General features: G+C 37.3%; 1 long non-coding RNA gene across 1 annotated transcript; it reads left to right on the forward strand.

Annotated features, from left to right (window-relative positions):
- Window positions 1–4,474: 4,474 nt before the first annotated feature.
- On the forward strand, window positions 4,475–10,514 carry LOC124171633. Its single transcript, XR_006867893.1, has 3 exons — window positions 4,475–4,597; window positions 6,425–6,595; window positions 10,415–10,514. It is a non-coding gene; the product is annotated as an uncharacterized LOC124171633 (long non-coding RNA).
- Window positions 10,515–23,662: the final 13,148 nt, after the last annotated feature.

Here is a 23,662-nt window from a genome sequence, read left to right on the forward strand (position 1 = left end):
AGCAACTTCTGTTCAGGCTATGATGCTTCAGATAAAACATCTCTCTTTATGCTGGAATAGTTTCCGATAAGGAATCATGCTAAGATTTACTTGTATTGGAGAGGAAAATTGCCCTTATGCTCAGGATTCACGCATTCATAAAGTTTTGTGTATACATAGCATTATTCGCAGCAATACCCAGCATATCAAAAAATATTATCAAATAGAAATTAATCTTTGCCTTTCCGTCAATTTTATGTGTGTTTTTTTAGGTCCATTTGATCGACCGTATCCTTGAACTTGTTATAAGCTACTATTATCTCTAGATAAAGAATTTGGATCTTTTCTGCATTTTTTTGTGTCCTCCTGGACACAGTGTTCCACTGAAATCAGTGGCCGAACTTGGAAAGCTTGATCATAATCAACCAGATTTCTGGGAGGCATTTTTTTATTATTTTCAAAAAACAAAGCATTCTTGATGATTTCAAAATGCCTTCCAGTTATTATATTCCTAATTGTTGGGAATATATGACACTTGCATGTCAGAATCAGAAGACCAATTGTCCCTAAAACTGGAAAGTAAACGAGTTGATAACTCATCACAAAATTCTTCCCAAATACACACAAAAAAAGTGTTCTATTATCGGCATCCTTTTCAGTTGGCTGACCATTGAAACAAAGCAGTTGAGAAGTGTATTAGCACCAACACTCATTCTAAAATGTATGATATACATTTGAAATAAAAGGAACTCACTTATGATCCTCCTTGCTGCAGGAATCCATTGTGAAGTGGTTATATAATTTTTAAACAAAGTTTTAGTACTACTCATAACAAACTTCTGGATTTAGTCTAAGTACCTTGTGTTCACAAACTCTTTTATTACCAATGCTGGAAGTCTATTTAAATATCGGCAATACTAAAAATGATAGTTATTCTAATAGAGGAGTAAATTACTGAAAATCAAAGCACTGTTTGGTTTTAAAAAACTGGTAACACAAATATGTCAGACTCTTGTACCTGATGCAATAGAATTAGTGAGGCACTATGGCACTCAAAAATTAAACCAACAAGATAAGGGTGATAGGTTCCAATGGAATTCAGCACAAAATAAATTTGTCTAACCAATGTGGAATAATTTAAAATTTGACTTTCGGAATACATATATGAGAACTGACTCAACATTGATTGTCACCAAGATATTGAACAACTTCTACAATCTTCCGACTAATATGATGAAGTTGATGCAGTGGTGGATACAGATGGTTGGTGCAGGGGGTGCTTGCCCCCCCTTGCGGGGCCGCCCCCATTGCCGAACATTGCAGAACCACAATTTCAACTTTTTATATTGTAAGATATTGTCTTATATACGTGTATAATGAGTTTAAATAAAAATTTCTTCAACTTCGAAACATGGTTTGATTAATTTTTTATTATGATAAAAGTAAAGGTAGCTCAAGATATCCTTTGTGCCACCCACTTGAGTTTTTTTGTGTCTGCTCCTGAGTTGATGCTCATGTGTGAGGAGTTCAGGAATTTGGAGAAGGTGTTTAGTTGTCTTTTTTAGTTCATTCCCAGGAGCATAGGATGTTGTCTACATATCTATACCAGTATATTTTGTTATTTGTCGTGGTTTGGTTTGAGCTATAGATTTTATTCTCCAAGTTAACCATGAAAATCTCAGCTAAAGAAGAGAAAAAGGGGAACTCATAGCAAGCCCTTCCGGAAGTTTAAAAAATTTGTTATTTGACCAGAAATAATTATGCTCTACGCAAATATTCATGAGCACATAAATGTGTTGAATTTGTTCATTCGGTGTAGCAGTGTTGAGTAGAATTTCTTTCGCCATTTGTTTCATGTGCTGGGATGGAAGCGAAAAGATTTGTGACATCAGAAGATACTAGTTCGGCATTAATAAGTATTACTTAATTTTTAAGTTCATTTGCTAATGTGATCGCATTGTCTATTGAATATTTAGATTTAAAATTAGCGATTTCTCTGAAGATATGGTTCAGCTTAAAGGTAAGCTTATGTGCGGGTGAGTTTTGGTTTGATACAATAGGTCTAATCAGAACATTGGGTTTGTGCAGTTTAGGAAGTGCGTACAGTTTTGGGGCCTCCAGGATCATGACTCTAATTTGTTTGTTGATTTTAAAGAGTGAGGTGCTAGATTTTATCATACTCTTTACTCGGGTGCTAAATGCAGGCGTGGGGGTTTTTCGGGAGAATTTCGCACTTGTTTTGGGTTGGAAAGTCTTGACACTTACCTACTGATGTAGTCTTCCCGATTCAAGATAACTATCCCACTACCCCAGTTGCTCTCGCAGATGGCCAGGTTGTTTTTCTTTATTGCACCCCTAGGGTCCCCCACAGCATTAAGTTAGGTCTTCAGTGATTTTGTGAAAGCCTTGATGTGATAGTTGTGTTTTAGTGTGTTCATTTGGTAATTTATCGTTTGCATTCAGTTTTTGAGCGATCACTAATATTTGTATTTTACATCTAAGCATATTTATTTTAAATTGTTAAGCGTACGTGCGTAACGTCGCCTACCTGCAGAAACTACAAGCATTGTCAGAGTAGTGTGTATCATGTAGATTTGTTTGTGTGAGGTGAAATCCCCGTGTTCCTGTCTAAAAATGAGTGATATGTTTTACGTGGGCGCCTGTCGTCGTAGGTAGTTTCAGGGAACGTGGCAGTACTTCTGACGCTCTTCCCATGAGATGTATTTCACTGTCCATCCGTAAGGTTGACAATATTTTCACTTATTCAAAAGATGACATCACATTCACCTAAGAACTATTGCAACTACACGCCAGTCACCACAGTCACAAAAAGCGTGCAAACCAACATGTGAAGACAAGTTGAGGGAAATTGGAAGGGGAGGAATACAGGAAAAGTTTTTCCGATGGCAAAGAGACAACTTCAGGGACGCCGACTTACAAAAAATATTGGGGGGGGGGCAAACCGGGGATCTTGCCCCGGGAAATTTTATAATTAGTGAGTTTTAAGTTTTTTAAGCATTTTAGAAGGGTAATATGATCAAAATTAGAACCCTGAGAACTCGAATCTCGATATCTGGACACTTTTTGACAAGCCTGAAACATTTTTTCAGGGAAAATTGGCAAGCCTGAAACATTTTTTCCTCACACCCACTGAGGGGGCTCGGGCCCCCTCGGCCCCATGGAGTCGGCCACTGGACAACTTGGATTGTTAGGTGAGGAAAGAAACGATATCTCATTCAGTTATTTCGACGTATTTACCTTGGGTAAATTCCTAGTTTTCCGCATTCTTTTGCTCAAAGTGTGCTTTTTTTATAAAATTGCAATAGCAAATGAATCATATTGTCCCCGGCTTGTCATTATTTCTCACTCCAGATCCACCCAGCCAGCATGCAAGGGGATGAAGGGAAGATCCATGTGACTGAGGATTGCCGCGCGAGTCAAAAAACGCGCGGTGCGGCTTGTGGCAGGGAGGCGGGGGGCGTGCGATAGGCGCCTACGAGGCAGAGTTTCGGCATGATGAAGTCGAGATACGACAAAACGGTAGAAATTTTTATATTATATACCATGCTTACCTTATTAAACGTTTTATCCGGGTCGAAAAACTCAACATTCAAATTAACTACAATAGGGTAGTTTCCTTCATCAAAGAAAACGAAATGCATTCATTGCGATTCCTTACCCACCATTAGTGTATTCATAATATACAATTTTTTGGTTTTAGAAATCCCAGTTCAGACGAATGTTAAATGTCAATTTTAACCTCATTTTAAAAAGGCCAGATTGGCGCCCATGCGATTCCACTCCATGTGACGTCACAGGGACCTAGTTTATATACGAGTAGATAGGAGTTTTACATCGTCTGAGATTACCAATCCATGCATGAGGCACTGAGCTCAGGGAAACATCTCTTTATAATCACCCATTCAAATTGCCTAAGTTCGGAAAGTTGTCTTCGTTTGATAGGGTAATTATAATCCTTATTTAAGCCAAGTGCTACCTGCTAGCAGGGTATTTTTATTTCTTTTCTATAAATAAAATTTATTCATACTTTTAGGAAGTTTTTCCGGGGTAGAATATTTTTCTGCATCAAGGGTACATTATTTATTTGTCTTCGCGGGACAAGTTCGCGCCAAAATATATTGTAGGGTAACATCTTTTCGCGTGAACTTGTACTGTGAGAAAAAAGTTCCAAAAAAATAATCTCGATGCAGAAAAATATTTTACTTCCGAAAACCTGGCTGAAAAAATGTGTAAAGAATATTTAACGAACAAGGCGGGAAAAGTTCGCGCCAAAATATGTTAACCCTACCAGATATTTTAGCGCGAACTTGTTCCGCGCAGACAAAATAGTGCCAAATAATATACTCTTGTTGCAAAAAATATTTGACGTTAGAATAACTGGCTGAAAAGATATTGAATTATATTCAACAAATAGGAAATATCTTCCATTCACGGACAGAATATCAGTATTTACACATCCCAGAGACCACGTGAGGAAATAAGAATATCCATACATCGGCGAACCACTGCCAAGAAAGTACCAGTGCCGTCTTTGTTCGTCGACATAATCACCAGGCCTAACAAATATATCTCCTGAATCAACGAAAAGGCAAAGAAGGTGAGTAAATTAAATAAATTTCAACTTTTAATATTATTTGTAAGGTATATGCCAACCTACTAAAAGCTAATAGGCACGCTAAATTTCCCACATTTATCTTAAGAAAACGTTGTGGACGGGGACGTTTGTCTTGCGCAGCAAAAGCGGCAAAGTCGCCGTTTTGTTAACTTATAGTTAAAATAGGGAATTCATTTGTGATATACAGTGCTCTCGGATTCAATATTTATGTCCTCAGAAGATGTGTACTATTTGAAGACATTAGCTAAAGGTGTATATTATTAAGCCCAATCGTAAAAGATTTCTCGTTGGCGTGGCTAGTGTCTCCACGTCGCAGTCGTGAAATCGGCGTTCATTCAGAATTTTCAAAACACCAAACTGTATACTTGTAATTTATAAATGAATGCCTATGCTTAAAGCTTTCTTATTAAAGGATAATCTATTTTATTTAATTGGATTAATATTACTTATAGACGAGTGTAAGAATTTATAAAATATCCCTCAGATAGCCGTCAAATTCACCATTTTGAACCATTTATTTTTAAATTCCGCAATTTATTAATCTCGCCTTCTGGTTCTGCCCTGGACTAAAAATTTGGAGTCAAAGCTGATCGGAAATTGGGTTGAATTTGAGTTGCAAGGTTTTTGCCGGAAGGATAAAACAAACATGCAAAGAAGGACTGGCGCAGCCAGGGGGGGTTTTGGGGGACAAAATCCTTCCTAGAGCCCATAGAAATTTTTAAGTTTAATCCGTTTTACTTAATTGAATTGATATTACTAATGGAGCAGTGTAAGGATTAATTAAATATCCCTCAGAAAGTCGTAAAATTCACCATTTTGAACAATTTTTCTTAAAATTCCGCAATTTATTGATCTCGCACCTACCGCTTATGTTGGTGGGTATTCCATACCCCCACACACTACGGTATTAGTTGCACCTAACCCCCCCCCCCCAGCCTTAATTCCTTGCTGCCCCCTGCAAAGAAGGGGCTAAATAAAAACGTGGTAATATCAGCTCTTGAAAATAGGGGACTAAAGTAGCATGCAATTTCTGGCTTTTAGGTTATGCTAAAGTAAGCATGCATTTGCCATCGCACTTAGAGACTGTGCTGTAATCTATATTATTGGTTTATCTAGGAGCTTGCGAATTTTGCACTTATTAAAAGTAAGCTCAATTAAATTCGACAACATTAATCACGTGATCTGAAATTTACCTACTCCAGAGAGTGCTTGAGAAGAATGTTGGTTGCATGTGCATTCGGATGCCAACTCTCACGCATAGGAAAACCATAAATTTCAATAGTTCAGCTAGATATTTCTTACTCACAATGCTGTAAGCTAAATTCACAGTTTGCAATTGGCAGAAATCATGAAATGCGACCGTAATCGAAAGATGGACTATCATAGGATAGATGCCCCTGGGCTGGAAGTCTCCCCTGCAGATGTATCATGGATAGTCATTGCGAGGGGAAAGATTTCAGGGGGAATGAAGCACCCGAACCCTCTGGTCACGTGCCTGAACTACCTTAGAATGGCAAGATAATAATAAGCATGCATTGGGATACACTTTTTCAAACACGACATTGACAGGGAAAAATATCTTACCTACCCAGTGGCGTAACCAGGAATATGCCTCTGGGGGGATGGAATGGTGACCCCTCTCCCCCAGGCGAAATCTGGTAAAATTTTTGAAGAAGGACATGCTTATAAATACATTTTATATAATTTTGGCACTAAAAATTTAGATTCAAGCAGATGTCACTTAACCCACATGTTGCATTTCATACTGTGGGTTATCTTATATTACATTGAATTTTTTTCTTTGAACAGATGGGAGGAAAACGGAAAAGGATGGAGATGGAGATGTCTGAGGCACCAACCGAAACAAACACCCAGGTTGCCGAAAGGTGCCGCGTAGTCGTGATCACCCTCTTATCACAGGATGGCCAAGTTCGACGAATTGATATACGGCCCATACGGGATATATCTCAGGCCCGTTAAGTATGGACAATTGTACTAATTTTTACAACTTTAAAATATTATTTCTGCTCCTTATATTTTTTGTATTTCATTGAAACAGCTATAAATTGTTAGATTAAATATTGATCCAATCAACTAAATTAGATTAAACTTAAAAATTTATCTGAGCTCTTGTGGGGGGGGGGGAAGGGTTTATCCCCCAAACCCTTCCCCCTCTGGCTTAGCCTCTGGGTACCATGACTTTGACTTACATTGCTTCTCTGAGACAATTACTGTGATTTTGCCCCGAAATAAATCGCCATTGTATTGCACTAGAACCCACTGACCTCTAAATTCTGTCTTCACTTCATCAAATATGTCTAAATTCAAGTCGATTTCTTTAACATGTTTCTGTCCTGAAAAACTTTCATTTGTGTTGCATATCACGCAAATGCTAAGGATATCTGGTGCTGCTTGAATTTTGTCCCACGGCTTTACTTTGATGATGGTATTATTTATATAATCTTCTCCAGCATAATATACCTTGAACAAACAAATATTGAACAACAATACAATACAACTTGTCTTTGAACAAACTTTACTGCAAAATCCTTGGCAGATATCATTTTGATCGTCACTATAGTCTCTTGACATTCAGTCAGTTCTCCAGAATTGCATTAAATGGATCTGATATGAGCTGGATTTTTCAGCTTAAGGTTGCCTGCTTTTCATTGTCGTTTTGTCCCTTTCAAATGAGGTTATAAAGGCCAAAACCTTTTTCTTTATCAGTAATATTTTCTCTCTGATTTTTTTCTTAATTAATTAATCCTATTCCTTTCTTTTTTTAAGAACGCATCATGATCATTAGCTTTGAGTCTACCACGCATTTTCTTTACTGTAGCAGCAGCAGTGACTTAGGTTTTTCCACCACCATTTAAATTCTGAAAAAGTGTTAAATTTCTAATCTTAAAAGTTTCAGACATTACTCTGTGGTGCTTATGTAAACTTACTTAAATTAAAATACTTCATGTAGTCCACATTGATCATTTTCTGACCTTGATCCCCTGGTAGTAATCAGTCACAAAAATAACGTGCTATAATCACTCGCACAATGAAACATGTATGACGTGCTGGCTAAAGGTGACTGTAGATTCTAGTATCACTAAACACCTGATCGAGAACAACTATCTCAGTGATTTCACATCTGAGGTCTACCACACACTGAGACAAAAGAAACAAAGTTCCTTCTTCCTGTTTAGAAGAACTGGAGATTATTGAGGTGACAAAATCAAATAAAATATGGGTGTTAAACAACCATGTTTTACTATTTCATTCACCTGACTTTTTGTAACCCTCTCTACCCTCCCTCTATGCACCTAAAATTTCACTTGTTCTTCAGTTTACTACAATGCATACTTACAACTACAGCACCTACTTCTCTGCCACTTTGTAATTTCATGACATAAAATATAATACCTGGCCCTTCTATTAAGTGATGCCAAACTCCCCAACCTTAGAGTGCCCAGAGCACAATTTTAAGTTTTTATTACCATAGACCTAGACTTTTCTGGCGTAAATGTAAACATGGTTTCATAATCTGTATTATAGTGAAATATTTTCAACATATAGTAATGATATGACCTAGTGAATTCATTTTATGTGTATTGCACATTATTTTGTGTAATGTCCCATACATAACGTTACTTATGGGACAGAAAAAAATTGAGCATTAGGGTATGTTTAAATAAAATTATTTTTTTACAACATTATCATCATTTAGTTTGACACAAAACCTGTTTAGAAAATCATATTATTGGTAGTTGTCTGTCAAGAAACTTAGTGAAAAAAGAAATTTATCTATTTTATGTTATGTATAGGACAAAGAAACATTGTATTTTTAAACTCTGATTTTTACCATTATATTATTGCAAAATTATTATCACTTAGTGACAGAAACTCTTATATGGTACTATATCTTGATACTATAATTACCAAAACAAATGAAATAGCATTTACTCAAGCATTGATATGGCAGCACAAGCTATGACAATGGTAATTTTTGAACAGCTGAATAGCTGAAAATATTTTTATTTCCAAAAGTTACCGATTTTCATGGAATGGCACATACAGGCTATGGGGAAAATGGTAGGAAGTGCACGGTGAAAATAAACGCATGGGATATTCGATTAAATTCATTAATATATATGGGCACTTTGAAAAAAGATAATGCTTACAACGCTTGAAAAATGTGTTTTTTCATTTCATTTGATAGTAAATGTAAATTGAAACTTTCGATAGAAGAAAAATTGGGTGAGAATGGAATTTCAGCCTTGTGTACCTTTGGGAAACTAAGAGCTGGCAGACAGATGTATCATCCGGCCACCAGATTCTTTGGTTTCCCGGAGGTGCACAAGGCTGGAATTCCCGTGAGACCCCTGGTTTCCAGCATATATTGTCCAAACCACTTACTAGCAAGGAAGCATACCACCTACTGTGCTGACGTTAGCTCTATAGATCTGTACCCCAGTGCTGGCCATTTTCAATTCTATTGAGTAAATTTTTGACAACCAACCTTTGACTCAAAGGATAGGTGTATGGTATGATTTTAAATAATGAATTTTACTCTTGTGTTTTTCGTTTATTTATTTAGTGGATAGGACCACTTTTATTGAAAATGGCAAACTACGATTTTTCAAAAGACGGATTGCGTAATATATGCCCCGAGCAAAATAGAAAGATTGCACGAGGCGTAATATTATGCACATAGTTCGCTAACTGTTAACTCTATGTTCCGCCTCTACGCCAACTTCAAACCCAGACACTCTTTAAAAAAACCTTTGAAGCTATCAAATGCCCTCTCTCAAGAAATCTTACCTAGAAATTGCACATTAGAGTTTTTCATTGCTCTGAATCTTTCCACAAGTGTCCCATTAAGAAAGCTGAGACCGCCTTGTGAAAAAGCAGACACCTTTGCTTCTTTTTTTTCCAAATTGTCTCAGCTACTGTAAGTGATTGTGAATTATTACATTTTCCATTTCCATGGATAAGTGTACAAACAGGGGGGGCACTGCTTATACTGCCATTAGTCATGCAGGAGTGATGCTTCTCAAGAGAACCCCCTCCTAATGAATACCCCTGCCCAAATGTATTTCCTCTGTAAATGACCACTCCACTCCCCAGAGAAGTTCTCTCTTCGAATCTAACAAGGCAATTTATACTTTTCTCACACACACAAATGTATCGGATGACCACTTAGGGTCTTAACCTCGATTTCGCTCTCTACATTAGGTTTATTTATGTGGCACCAGCTAAAGCACACTTTTTCAATGTAATCCTTTTTGCTTCCAATCAGCTACATTCTTTGGTTCTGAAAAGGTACAATTAAAAAAACCTTTACGGTCCAGAACAATTGAACTAAAATTTTTATTTATCCTTAAAAAGTTGATATTCTGAAAAAATAAATGCCCAATTATGAAAAATCAAGTGATAAAAAAGCAATGAACAATCAGAAAATGTCATTAAGAACAAACTTAAAAGATGTAATATTCACTAAAGTAAATTTGATGCATGTGTAACTGCTGAAGAAATAGATTTGTGAAAAATTAAAAATTCTCAAACACAAATAATCATGCATAATTGTAAGTTTCTGACTGCTCAATGGAAACAAGACAGTCATTACAGAGGGTGCCTCCGAAATTGAAAGCTGCATTCAGAATCAATTGCTGTCATCAGTGAAAGTTTTGGTTAATAGTTTTAAATAAATGAAACTCATTATTTTGCAAAATGTAATGAACTTGAAAATTTTGGTAGCTTTTAAAAATTAAAATTTCACTAATTTTTGATAATATTACTTTTTTGCAGATGCAGTCAAAAGGGGAGAAAGGACAGAAGTAAAAACGAAGAGTATAAAAATGTAAATTTGGCAGTTGAAAAATAAATAATCAAAGATGTGATTCCTTTATTGGCGTTTCATGTATTCTTCCTAGATCCTGACCCTGAGATTAAAATTTGGTAATATGTGAATGATATACCCTTGGTTGAGCGATTAAAAAAAAGAACCTTATGTTATCTTTTTTTAGTTCTGTTTTTACTTAATATAAATTACAATGTCATGTAAATATTCTTTTGCTGCTGGGAACTGGATTGGACTGTCAAGTAGTCATTTAGTAGAAACATTATAGTTACCTACTGAAGCAGTAATCAAACCATCCATTTGTTTTACTTAAATGTATCAGCTAATATCTGTTTATACGGAAATTTTGTGCAACAATTTCATTTTTTTCTAATTTAATATCAACTCAAAATGTCATGTAAGCTAATGTATTTGATTCTTTTAGGAGTATGTGCCCTGAACATTGACTAAATCTCTCCTTCTTTTCTCCCTGCTACAAGGATTTCACCATCACTCACATTATTCCAGCCCGAGTTGTCCCGTGACTTGACAGCAGAAAAGAGGCGAAATCATGGAGGGTTGCACATTCACAATCACTGTTCCCCATTTGTCCCCCACACTCTTATTTACTCCCAACTTAGAGACTGAAATAACTTGAAACACTTCACTTATTTTATGCGTGGGCATTTCGCATCAATAATGAGGTAACGATACAATTATGTTGAATAGCTTACAAATTCATCACATCTACTAATCTAACAGAGATTTTGTGACGTTTTAAGTTCAAAGGACTTAGTTACCAACCAAAATGTTGCAAGCATAAGATGAGGTACTCATTAACTTTACCTTCTTCTTAAGATAATTTATTCTCCTGAATCGCTTAAAGACCTTAATTTGGGATAATGTCTTTTTTCCCTAGCTGAATATCCAATGTTTTCCATCCAATGAAGACGCGGAGTAGAGTTTGACTTGCTCGTGTTCATTGTCCGGTCAATTCCTGCTATTGTCTTTGGAATGTTTCCTGTCAGATGTCGAATGTATTTTTTTATATCGCACCATGCATCGCAGAATATTTTTCCTTCAGTCTCTCTTTTGAGGCATTTACCTATGTGATTGATGCTTAGGTGAAAAGTGCATTGAATGTGGATAGGTGGAGCAGACTACTTAGAAAGGATATAAAAGTAAATGAGTTGAATTGGATGAATAAAATGATTTGCAGGAAAATATTCCGGCACAAGAAAAGAGAAGATATGTATATGATAAGGGGGTAAAGCATATGTATGTGCTTTAGAGAAGAGACAGGAATGACACCGGGTTTGTAAAAGAAAGCTGTCATCAAAGATTGGATTTGATCTATAAAACATTCCAGTCAATTGGTCCAAGAATCAATAGCTAATGGCTACTGTTCATACGGGGAACGTATCCTCTCACGAGATTTATCTAAGTGTAGGTAGGCAAAATATTAGGTATATTTCAATAAACATGGAAATAATACTATAAATAAAATAAATCCTCTAATTTACTCAATCATAGTATCAATTTCCACCAAGTTACTTTCCATAACAATGTTATGCTTTGATTTCCGTAATATTTGAAGTACTATTGATAAATGTCATTGTTAATACTTTTGATTCTCATTTAATGCAAGGTCGTAGAACCTAAAGGACATTTCAAGCTTAGTTCAGATACAACAATTGTAATCAAAGTCTTATTTTAAAATCCATTTCTCATTCAAAAGTAAGTTTTCATGGATCATATGTGCAGCAGGGGGAATGGTCACAGGGGTCAGGACTCTCCAAAAAGGCCAAATCCACATGGAAATACCGCCCACTTGGTACCTTGAACCTTGGTACAATTGCTTTGGTACCTAATTCATGAACATATATACCTAGTGTAGTAGTCTGTGCAATGGCCCGGAAAGCCTGAGGACCTTAGTTCGATACCCGGTCTGGTGGATTACTTTCTCATGGCTATTATGTGATTTTCACGGCCATTAACGCGGCAGGATGGAAATTATACACATCCTGGTGGAATGTTTGTCCTAACGATTAGATAAGTTGCAACCTAAGGATGACTTTGCTCTGGGGGGGATCCCAGGCATGGGCAGATCCTAGATTTTATTCTTTCGCGGGGGGCACAAGAGTGTGACTGGCCAACGATTATCTCATATTTGAGATTATTAACAACATATATAAATTACAATACAAAGTACTCTCATTATTTTTAATATGATAATACAACTTGATAACATATATGTATAGTGGCAATAATATTTTTCGAGAGCTGACTAGCGAAAGACCAACTCTGTCTTCTTGACTGGGGCTTAGGTTAAAAATATTACGGTTCTGTAATGCAAAAAAAAACGACCCAAGTCATAGCCGTGTTGAAAATCTTGTCTATTTTTTCAGCGTCTACGGGGGTGGGGCGTGGACATGCCCCCCTAAATCCAACTTATTAACCCAGGTGACGAATCCCCTGATATACATCTTGTTTATGTGATTCTTTCCATTTCACATTTAAAAAGAGAATAATTATAATTTTACCAGTTTCCAATTCCCTTGGTAAATATTAATATTATACCTCCCTTATGTGATATAATGTGAATGATAGTCATCATCACATTCATGAAATTAAAATTTTCAGTGTACAACACCACTGCATCGTCATGAAAACGGTGCCACTGATCCTTTAATACTTATAGGCCATGGTGTGTGGAATAGGAGGCAAAGGTGTGTGGAATATTCGAACGAGCAGACAGCTAAAAAAAGGAATAGTCAGAAAGACATGAAAAGATGCAAAATCGTACCATCATCAGAGCTACCTCTCATGCCCTGAAATTTACAAAGCCGAGTATTTTAACAGTTTAGCTACTAATGCAATACTTTTTTGCAGAGGTGCTGAAAAGAGAAAAAACTCTGCGCCCCAAATGATAAGCAAATGATTTCGCTTCCTAGGGTGCGGGCAGGTGTCACAAAAATTAATGCTATATTACATTAAAGATGTGCCTAAATACAGATAGTTTGTTATAGACTTAAGTAATGTAAGTATTTTATACAAAGTAAATTCAGAATTCTGTATTTACTTTGTATAAAAATGTGCGGAATCATCGTCCTGTTTGCAGTTAGCAATCGTGACAAGAGCAAACAGTGGGCTTGTTGATTTCTGCATGGATGTATTATTTTTGCTGCTTTTCTGGTTAGTTCTGAGCATGGAGTGCCAAAGATGTCAGAAAATTATCCCATGTGTTGATATAATTGTGTACATCCTCAAGGAAATGGCCACCACAACCTACCAATGATGAGGTTCTTGATCAAAATCGACTAGACTTCTGGGAAGAATTTTTTTTATTATTTTTAAAATGCGAAGTGTTCCTGATGAATTCAAAATGCCTTCCAGTTATTATATTGGCAATGTCCGGCACTTGCATGTCAGGATCAGAAGACCAATAGTCCCTAAAACTTGAAACGAATTGAGTGGATAACTCATCACAAAATTATTCCCCAAATACACACAAAAATGGTTCTATTATCGGCATTCTTTTCAGTTGGCTGACCATTGTAACGAAGCAGTTGAGAAGTGTTAGCACCAACACTATAATTCTAAATTGCATGAACTTCTTTTGAAGTAAAGGGAATTCACTCATCTCGCTGCTCTCTGTATTAAACCACAGTAAAAAGAATAGAATCTCTCAACCAGCAGAGGCCATTGCGTTGAATGGAGGTCTGCACAGAACTAAATCAAAATACAGCAAGGGGATGAATGAGAGTCGAGGATCTGAACACCCCACACAAGTGAAAGAAAAGTTCTTACCATGGAAGGAAGGGTTGGTTGGCGCCACCAAAGCAATATGTTGTGCTTTCTCTTCAGAGGGATCCCAAGCCCCTTTTTACTTCCTACCTATCTTGCCCCCTTTTTTCTCACTCCTCATACCAAACCAATTATGTTGTTTGGTCATACGTATCTTTGCAGAACAATGTGATAGTCTCAAAGCAAAGGTGAGGAAGAAGCATGTCATTCATTGCCTGCCCTCTAGATGGAGACCACAGTCACTACCTCTAGGGTCTCTAACCCCCTCAAGTTAGAAAAATTATTTAGGGATGTTTTAGAAAAGCTTGCAGTTTTGATCAACTAGCCACTTTCATCGTTCAACAAAGTGAACTTAAAACAAAACAAATGGGGGCATCTTACCAAACTACTGATGAAGAGATTAGCGTGTTTTTGGGGATGAATTTAGTGATGAGTTATCATGTGATTCCAAGATTTAGGGACTATGGGTCCTCTGATCCTGAGATGCAAGTGCCATATATTGACAATAATTAACAATATAATGCCTCAAAGGATTTTGAGATCATCAGGAACACTTTGCGCTTTGGAGCTATAAAGAAATACTTGTAGGGCTGGAGTGTTGCAGAAGGGTTGTACCACACAGGATAGCTGGGGTCAGTGGCGTCCAGTCAGTTTAGCATATGTAAATTTTCCCCAGGGGCAGTGTCTAGTAAATCTATCTACAACAAGAGATAGTACACAGCATACAAAATGTACAACATTTTCTTTCTACCAGGGAACATGATGCCGAGTGCAGGTTATAATACTGCATGCAAGCGTCAGCTGGAATACTGGAAACAATACCTCTAAGTTACTACAGCAAGCAACATATTACTTCCAACCTTCTATTTCCAGAACAGTCGCAAAGCAAAAATTAAAACCCATCTCCATGTGGGGTAGGCATTGCACTCAACTTCAGTTACCGTTTCTGCTGTGCTAATGTCAGTAGCCATTCAATTACGAGTCAATTTACGTGAAAGAATACCAATTCTCACTTCCTTATGGTCCATGGGGACATATTTGTCCCATGGCATAAATACACTAATTTTGTCAAAACTAAAGCACAAGTGCAAAGTTTTTTGCACTAATTCCATAGGCTAGATACACATAACGGATAAACTGAAAGTTCCATTTTAATTCACCTTTTCATTTTTGTTATAAAATATCAAATTCTCGCTTTGTTAATAGCATTTCAAGTGAAAGTTCTTAACAATGTGGAAACAACAATATCTAAAGGATGTCGCAAAATGAATTTAAAACTAGAAGCCAATAGCCTATTCTTCAATAGAACCAATTCTTACCATCATAGACCTTCTCATTTAATTTTGTGAAAATTTAAAAAATTTGGGACATACATGTCCGTTGGACGTAAAGGGGTTAAAAAAGGCATCAATAGCCAAATACAAGTTGGAAATCGATAAAAGAAAAACAAAGATGTTAAAAATAAATAACAAGGAAAAGCTTATAAATGTGGAAGAAAGAGAAGTCTTCTAAAAACCAAAGGAGAAGATGGGACACTTATATTGGCTACATAATGAGGTGCAATGGGCTGATGAATACAATTGTTCAAGGACGAGGGGACCAGGAGAAGGGCAAAGGAAGACTGATTGAGTTACAGTGACAAGTTCTTAAATCTTGAGTACCCAATATTGCTTTGAAGCAAGGCCGTAGCCAGAAAATATTTTTGGGGGGTTTATGGAATAGTAGACAAACATAAAATTATTTTCATAAGATAAATAAAATATCTCGTTATATAGAGTTAACTCCTCGGTGTCGATGTCAATTCTGCGGTCCCTCAGGAGGCTCATAAGTCACTCACCTCTCTACTAATTCACAGCACTATTATTTCACACGCTGCACTACAACCACTCACACTACACCTACAAATTCGCTTAGATAATTATTGACTTAAGCCCCATTGGACTACTAGATGTCCATGCACCACTATTGTAACCCGTCCGTCCGGGTTTCGTGGGGGTGGGGGAGGATTCTTTGGAGGGTTCGCCCAAGGTGAGCGGGTCGTGGTTCGGGGAAAAGGGAAGGAGGGGGAAACGGAAATAGAAAAGTGGGTTTGGTGTAGGTCCAATTGCTGAATGGAGGCTGGCGTGTACGAAATAACAAAGGCTTACGTAACAGTTTACAATTTCAATAACACTTTTAATAAACACTTCCACTTGAAAATGAACAACAAAATACATGAATGAATTATTCTCTGCATAAAAAGAAATTTAACTATTGCCACTGGCCAGTTAAATACCATGTGACAGCAATTAATGAATAACAAAAGAAAATAAACTCTGTTTAACAATTGTTGGCGTAAAATATAGCAAAATGGTTGAATAACAAACGCCAATTCCAAATGATCACTTTCTGTCCTAATAACTACAATTAACCATTCACACACACGGGGAAAAGGGAGGGCATAAAAAAATATATAAAAAAATGCACGGGAATGTATCACAATTCTTCTTATCTTGAATAATGGGGGAAATGGGGCTCTTCTTGTTCTTCTAGGTGGCTTAGGTTTAGGTGGCTAGAGTATTTATCGCTCTCTCTGAGTTGCGGATGGATAAGGCCTCCTCGGCTGACTCCGATCAATCGATGGTGCGTCTCCTCTCGCTGTGGGATGAGAGAACTTCTTCACTGGGCGCTGTGGAGTGACGATTTCTACTGTGCGTACGGGAAAATTCCCTCTCGTCTCCTCTTTCCTAGTTACTGCCGTATTTAAATATTACGTCGACTTCCACGCCTTGCTGCTTCTCTTTCTCTCTCTTGTCCACAGGACTGCCTCCGTGGAGATCCAGAGCCTCCGGCGGCGAAACCAAACCGAATAGAGTGTTGGTCGTCGCCTGTACTTCGCCTTTTATAGGCCCGTGGGTCACTTTCTTGGGAGGGGATGGGGTGAGCAGGGGGAAAAAACCCAGAATAGCAGGTTCTCGGCTATTCTTCAGTAGGGGAGGGGGGGGGGGGTTTCGCCAAAGTCTGTGGAGGGCAGGGTTGGCGGGTTACATCACCTTCAACTTGCCATGTGCAGGTGTTCTTGTTTCACTGTGGGGTGGGGTAAACTTGCTGCAAATCACGTACACATCGGAAATTTCCGTTCTTCCTAGGCGGAAGAATCGTGGGAGGGGGAGAGGATGGAAAAATACAGCACCGGGTCATTCACGCTTCACTTCCCTTTCACGTGCACACATTCACACAAAATTACATGAGCACATACTCGTACAAAATTACGTAAGCCTTCCCTACCTCGTAAACTCCGTCCGATTTAAACACCCATGAACCAAGCCAAACGGCAATGGTTACACTATATAATATCGTCGTGTGAGCACCAAGCGAGCATAAAGTATCTATATAATTTTTTCATTTCGGGGGTGATCAATCCCCCTTGATCCTCCCCCCAGCTACGGTCTTGCTTTGAAGCAACATGTATTTCAAGGACCTGAAGTTCAAAGAGAATGCATAATATTGAGGTAGCTTTAATTTTGCTTAAAAGCTATCTCTTCGAAGTTAATATTTACGTTACAAGAGGAGGATTGGTGCAAATCTTGATTTACTAGGGGTATGAGGTATGCAGAGCGACTTTAAATTTTCCCTGACATCCCTTTACCGTATATGTCTGAATATAGTCCCCCCTTTTTTTCCAAAAATGCCTGTGGTAAAAATAACAGGGGGGGGGGGACTATATTCAGAGAAATACGGTAGTTAGAATGATTTTTTTTGTCACTGAATATCATTCAATCATATTTTACGCAATTTGAAATCCCAAAAATAAATGCTTGAAATTAATTATCACAAAAGATACAGGCTGGTGATGACATGTCTATTACCTTTATATTTCATACGAAATTTGTGTTGTCTGAAAGCAACAATGGGTCTCCAAGGAACGATGGGTAAATCTGGTGCATTTAAGAAATCCAGCTAAACAATTTTGTGATTCTATTGCCTTATTCTTAATATTTAATCTTATAGAGTGAACGTGAAGTGCAGACTTCTGGAAAAGAAGAAAGATATTGTTGATATCCTCGAAGAGCTCAGTTATGACAACATATCTAAGTACAGCAATGACTCCATCGACTTCATTCGAGGTGATGAGGTATAAACATTTTGCGAATAAAAACCATCAAAATCCCAAGAATCGTCATAAATATGAAAAAATGTATAAATTGAGGCCTCCTTTGAACACCATAGAATCAACATGCAGCAAACACCCCCAGAAGAGCGACATTCAATCCATTACTAAACAATTCCTTTCAAGGGGAGAAGCCAATGGAAACAATATATAGGCAAGCCTTACAAGTAGGGTTTCTAAGTTTTTTGTGAGTTGACCAGTAGGGAATCATGTATGACTTTGAAATATGTACTGGGAAGGAAACTTGTGAAGACGTAGGATTGAAGATTTTGTGCAATATTGTAATGGCTCTCACCAATGAGTTTTCAGAATATCAAAATTTCAAAGTATACTTCAATATTTGGTTTTCTTCCCTTCAACTAACAAGAGCTCTAAAAGAAAGAGGAATATTACCCATGCCTAGGCACAATTCACTGCGAGAGAATATGCAAATGCCCTCTGTCCACAGAGCAGTGGCGGATACAGAAAAAACTCAAGGGGGGGGCGCAACATATCTTGAGTTGTCTTTACTTTTATCGTAATAAAAGATGATCAAGTCACAGGCGAAGTATATGAAAATTTATTTAAAGTGATTATAAACATGTAAAAGACAATGCCATCTTATGATATAAAAAAGTTACAATTGTGGTTTTGCAATGTTCGGCAATACAGGCGGATCCGCAAGGGGGGGGGGCGCGTGCCCCCCCATCTGTATCCGCCACTGCCACAGAGCCTATCCTCAAATCATCTGGAAGACAAAATTCAAACTGGCGATTTAAAAATAATAGTAATATTGCTTAAATTCAACAGTTTTATAGTAAATTGATCAATATCATGTGGCTCAGTGCATTTTACTCCAGCATCAGAGTAAATAAAGCACTACATGCATGTAAAAAGTTTATATTTAAAATAAATATTATTAGGTATAACCTTCATTGTAAATAAATTTCGTAGTAATAAAAAAATATGTCTTTAATGATGTGAATAGTTAACAATATTTACAGCTTGAAAGAATAAAATTTGAATATGAAGACATATGATATTGAATTGTATTATTGTACGGTTTTCCCTTCTCTGTATTTTTATTGTATATAGGTATATACTTATGGTAAACGCATCTCCTAATGTCTTTTGTACTTTTATATTGCATCTTTTTTGTATGCAAATCTTGACGTAGCCATGCAATGTATTTTGCCAACGGTGATAAATAAATATTATTATTGTTATTATTATTTACAGCAAACAAATCTGAAAAAGTTCCCTAGCGGCCCAACGTTGCTCTGAAGCAACATGTTGTAAAATCTACATGCGTGAGGGAAATTTGAAAAAAATTGCACCAACGATTTCTAATTATTATATACAGTGGAACTTGGTTATAATGTCCTCAAAGGGACCAGAAGATTTTTAACGTTATATCCGAGTGACGTTATAAAAAAAGCAGCCTTAAATCTGAGTGACACCACAACTTGACATTGCACAAAAAAAACACAACTAACGACGTATAAAACAACTGTCAACATACGCGATGCTCACACGGAGGTAGGTAGTGATGTGATTGATGATCTACCGTAACTAACGAAACAAACAATACAATACAATGTGCCTGTGTCAGTGACCTTGTAGAATGTAGGGGTGGGAAGGGATAAGACCCAGGTATGCGGGACAGCCCCCGCTCCCTCCAGACACCAATTAAACAAAAGAGTTGCATCCCGTCACCAGCTCAACATCCAACTTGTGACCTGTTTTTGCTTTTGATGTTTCTACACATGGTTTCTATGAACTTTGGGACATAATACAATCACACTACCACTTTTGCAACCTAAGAACCGCAAAATTTTTGACGCTATACCCGAGCGTTGCAGTATTTGTTGACGATATAAACGGCTTTTCGTGCAACATAAAATGTTCAATTTTGGCTGGTCTGTAAGAAATGTGACATTAAACCCGAGTTGACGTTACAGCCGATGCCGTTATAACCAAGTTCCACTGTATTCACAAACTAACTACAGAAATTTAAATAAAATTTGTGGAAAAGCATATTGGGTTTTAAAGGGTTAAGCATGTAAATGTGAAGGAGGTGAAACAAGGTGTAAATTTTGAATTGACCATCAATAAAAACAGTTTACAAATTTGTTAACCATTTTGAACCATTTATCTTAAAAAATTTCTGGGGGAGGGACGCTGCACCTTCCGCTTACCCTGGCGGGTATACCACACAACCCTGGTCCATTTGCACTTAAAACCCCCTCTAGCCTTAATTCCTAGCTTTGCCCCTGGTTGTCCCAACGATGCATTGTTGGGCCTACCAAAAAACAACATTGCGCCAACAGACTGTGTTACTTGGGTATCAAATAAATGTATGAACAATTAATTTTTAATAATAAAAAGATGAAATATTTTACAAAACTCCACTTGAGTTTTTATACCTCTGTACCTACTTAATTAGTCAGAGAGAAGCTATGGTGGCAGGTCATTCACGTGCGTAATTAAAACTGGCACTATTGATGCAACTATTAGAATTGATGTCTTCAGGTACTCTATTCTTGATAAAACTTAGTCCCATCAAATTTTTCTTCATTTTCTTCATCCATGGTTATTGTTGATCTTTTATCTGCAGAATAAAACAAACACATTATTAATTATAAACACCATACCACTAACTGAGAGTGTGAGCAAAGGTATTTCATGTTTCATTTAAGATAATTTTATTATGACTAATGTGCAAAATGTTGAAAATAGTATTTTTTGAAAAAATGAGACTTGAGCTGTATGCACAATTTTTATATAGGCCAATCCATATCAATTCAACAAGTAATTGACTCTATGGGTGTCATATAGTAATGAAAATTTATGTATGAATTCTAGTACAGTTAAAACTAAACTTTATGTACATGCCAAGGATCTACTGGGGCAGCTAAAATTGGTTATAATTATGATAATACAAATAATTTTTAAATGTCAGTATTGTTCTTGTAGTACGTAAGAAAATTGAGTTATTATTCCTTACATTGAAACAGTTAACTCCTGACAGAAATGAAGAGGATAAATTGAATGAATAAAATCAATATTTTCCATTCTATATCATGAATTTGAAACAATATAATAAATAAATGGTTTCACGTTATTGTGTCATTTTTCATAAGTTATTTAAATTCAACACAAAAGTTGTGATAACTCTTTGGCACAGATTTGATGAAAAAATCAGCAGCATCTAGGTATAGCTACTTGATACATGCCTACTGAAGTTTATGTCAATATGCTTTGTTTTAGAATAATAACTTGGATTAATACCCAAAAACAGCAAACCATGCTGGTGGGCATATGAACTTGAAGCACCACAAGGATGGTGGAGTCGTACCTCCATTTCCTCCACCAGAATCCTATCTCTTGCCTGATCGATCCTTAGCACTCTATTACCTAGCTTCCTATTTAATACCAAAGCTACACCTTGTTGATTATCTTCTGCGCCACAATTTATGACCCTGTACAGTGGCGTAACTATGGGGGAATGATATGATGAGGGGAATAGATCACTCCCCAAAGCCTCAGAGAATTATAAAAATATTTAACACTATTGTCAAGTTTTGACATAATAATTTTAAGAGCCAAAATGATGCTAAATGTAGTTCCAGGCATGTAATTTTTAAAAACATTTTCCTGCAGCAAACTGGAGCCCCCCTTGCCTGGGGGGGGGGGGGGTGGCCCCACTATCCCATCCCAAAGCATATCCCTAGTTACACCACTGCCCTGTACCCATCACTCCAGTAATCTCCACCATCCTTCCACCTCACTTCACATAATCCTAAGATATCCATCCTCCTCCCTCCTTTTCCCTTTTTATATGATACCCACCCTCATCACTGCCCTGTTATTCCACGTCCCTACCATCATAAATGCCTTCTTTTTCTCCATCTTTATTATCTTCTTTTCTTGTTTCTTGGATTCTGCTGCTAATGATGATAAGTCTATGAAAGGATGTTGCATGGCACGGACCTCGAGGACAGGGGTAGATCCAGAATTTCTTTCTGGGGGGGCACAAGCAAGTTCATATCCAGGATTTTGTTCTGAGGGGGCACAAGGATACCTCGTAATACAAAATGAACGCAATGATAATGGGACCTTATTAAAAATCTTGCATATTTTTTAAGGGTCTGGGGAGGGCTTTCTACATCCACCTATGCTCGAGGACCTTACCAATCTCGCTGCCACCTACAACACCTACCCTTCAGGGTCTCGCGATTCTATCCAAGGCTCATTTAGTGAAGCTCCATGTTGTCAGGGAAGGGATAGTTGGTAGGCTTACCCAGTTCCATTCCAACATTGTTGTTTACGAGACACCATCATGTGGATGGAAGTAACTGAGAATTAATCTCGCCATTGCATCTCTAAGGGTGATGGGAACACACTAGCCTTTCCAGGATGACATTTTTGTAGCCTAAGCGAAAGGCATTGTGTATTAACTTTAAAAGAAACTGAATGGGTTAAAGTTGACACTAAATTTTTGTTTTCCCTTGATTGAACCAACTAAAGTGGAAAATTGCCAGTAAATTATAATTCTCTTATGAAGACAGAATATCTACCTATTTCTATCTAGTGGTCTATTTTGGCTCCTACATTCATGTAAAAGATTCGTCATTGCTGAGGTTAAAATTAGCGTTTAGTATCTACTAGAGATGGATCGAATAGCAGATTTCTCGAACTCGAATATCGAATTCGAATATTAAATCGTTGCTCCAGTATTCGAATACCTCGAATTTCGAATGCCTCGAATACTAGAATGTTAAACGTAAGTTTCTTCTTCTATTTCCCTTGATGAATGCATAAATAAAAAGGTAACCTGTGGAACCTCGATGTATCGTTTTTCAAGGGGATGGACGAAAAAAACGATGAATGCCGGAATGTTTGATTAGGTTGCCTATGCATCAGGAAACCCAGGATTTTGGCGAGTAATTGTGATTTCCTTTAAAGGATTCATACAGGAACTTAGATGATTAATGGAATATTTTAATTTTATGGAAACAATTTGCGCATGTAGTTAATTCAACTAACATCTCTTTCAAATATCCTGAGGGGACACACCACCTCGCGAAAAAAATTATGACATGCCGTCTCGGTATTTACACTGCTACAATGGATTTCTGTCTGATGTGTACATTCTTATCTACCAAACGCCATTTCAGCGGCACGCCCATCTGATACTCGGCTTCATCCAACTTCTTATTTTGAACAGGTAGCTCGCTTTACCCCACTCTTACTGTCAAGTGCTAGCGGACAATCCGAG

Source organism: Ischnura elegans, chromosome X, assembly GCF_921293095.1.
Source record: "Ischnura elegans chromosome X, ioIscEleg1.1, whole genome shotgun sequence".
In the NCBI taxonomy this organism is placed as follows: domain Eukaryota; kingdom Metazoa; phylum Arthropoda; class Insecta; order Odonata; family Coenagrionidae; genus Ischnura; species Ischnura elegans.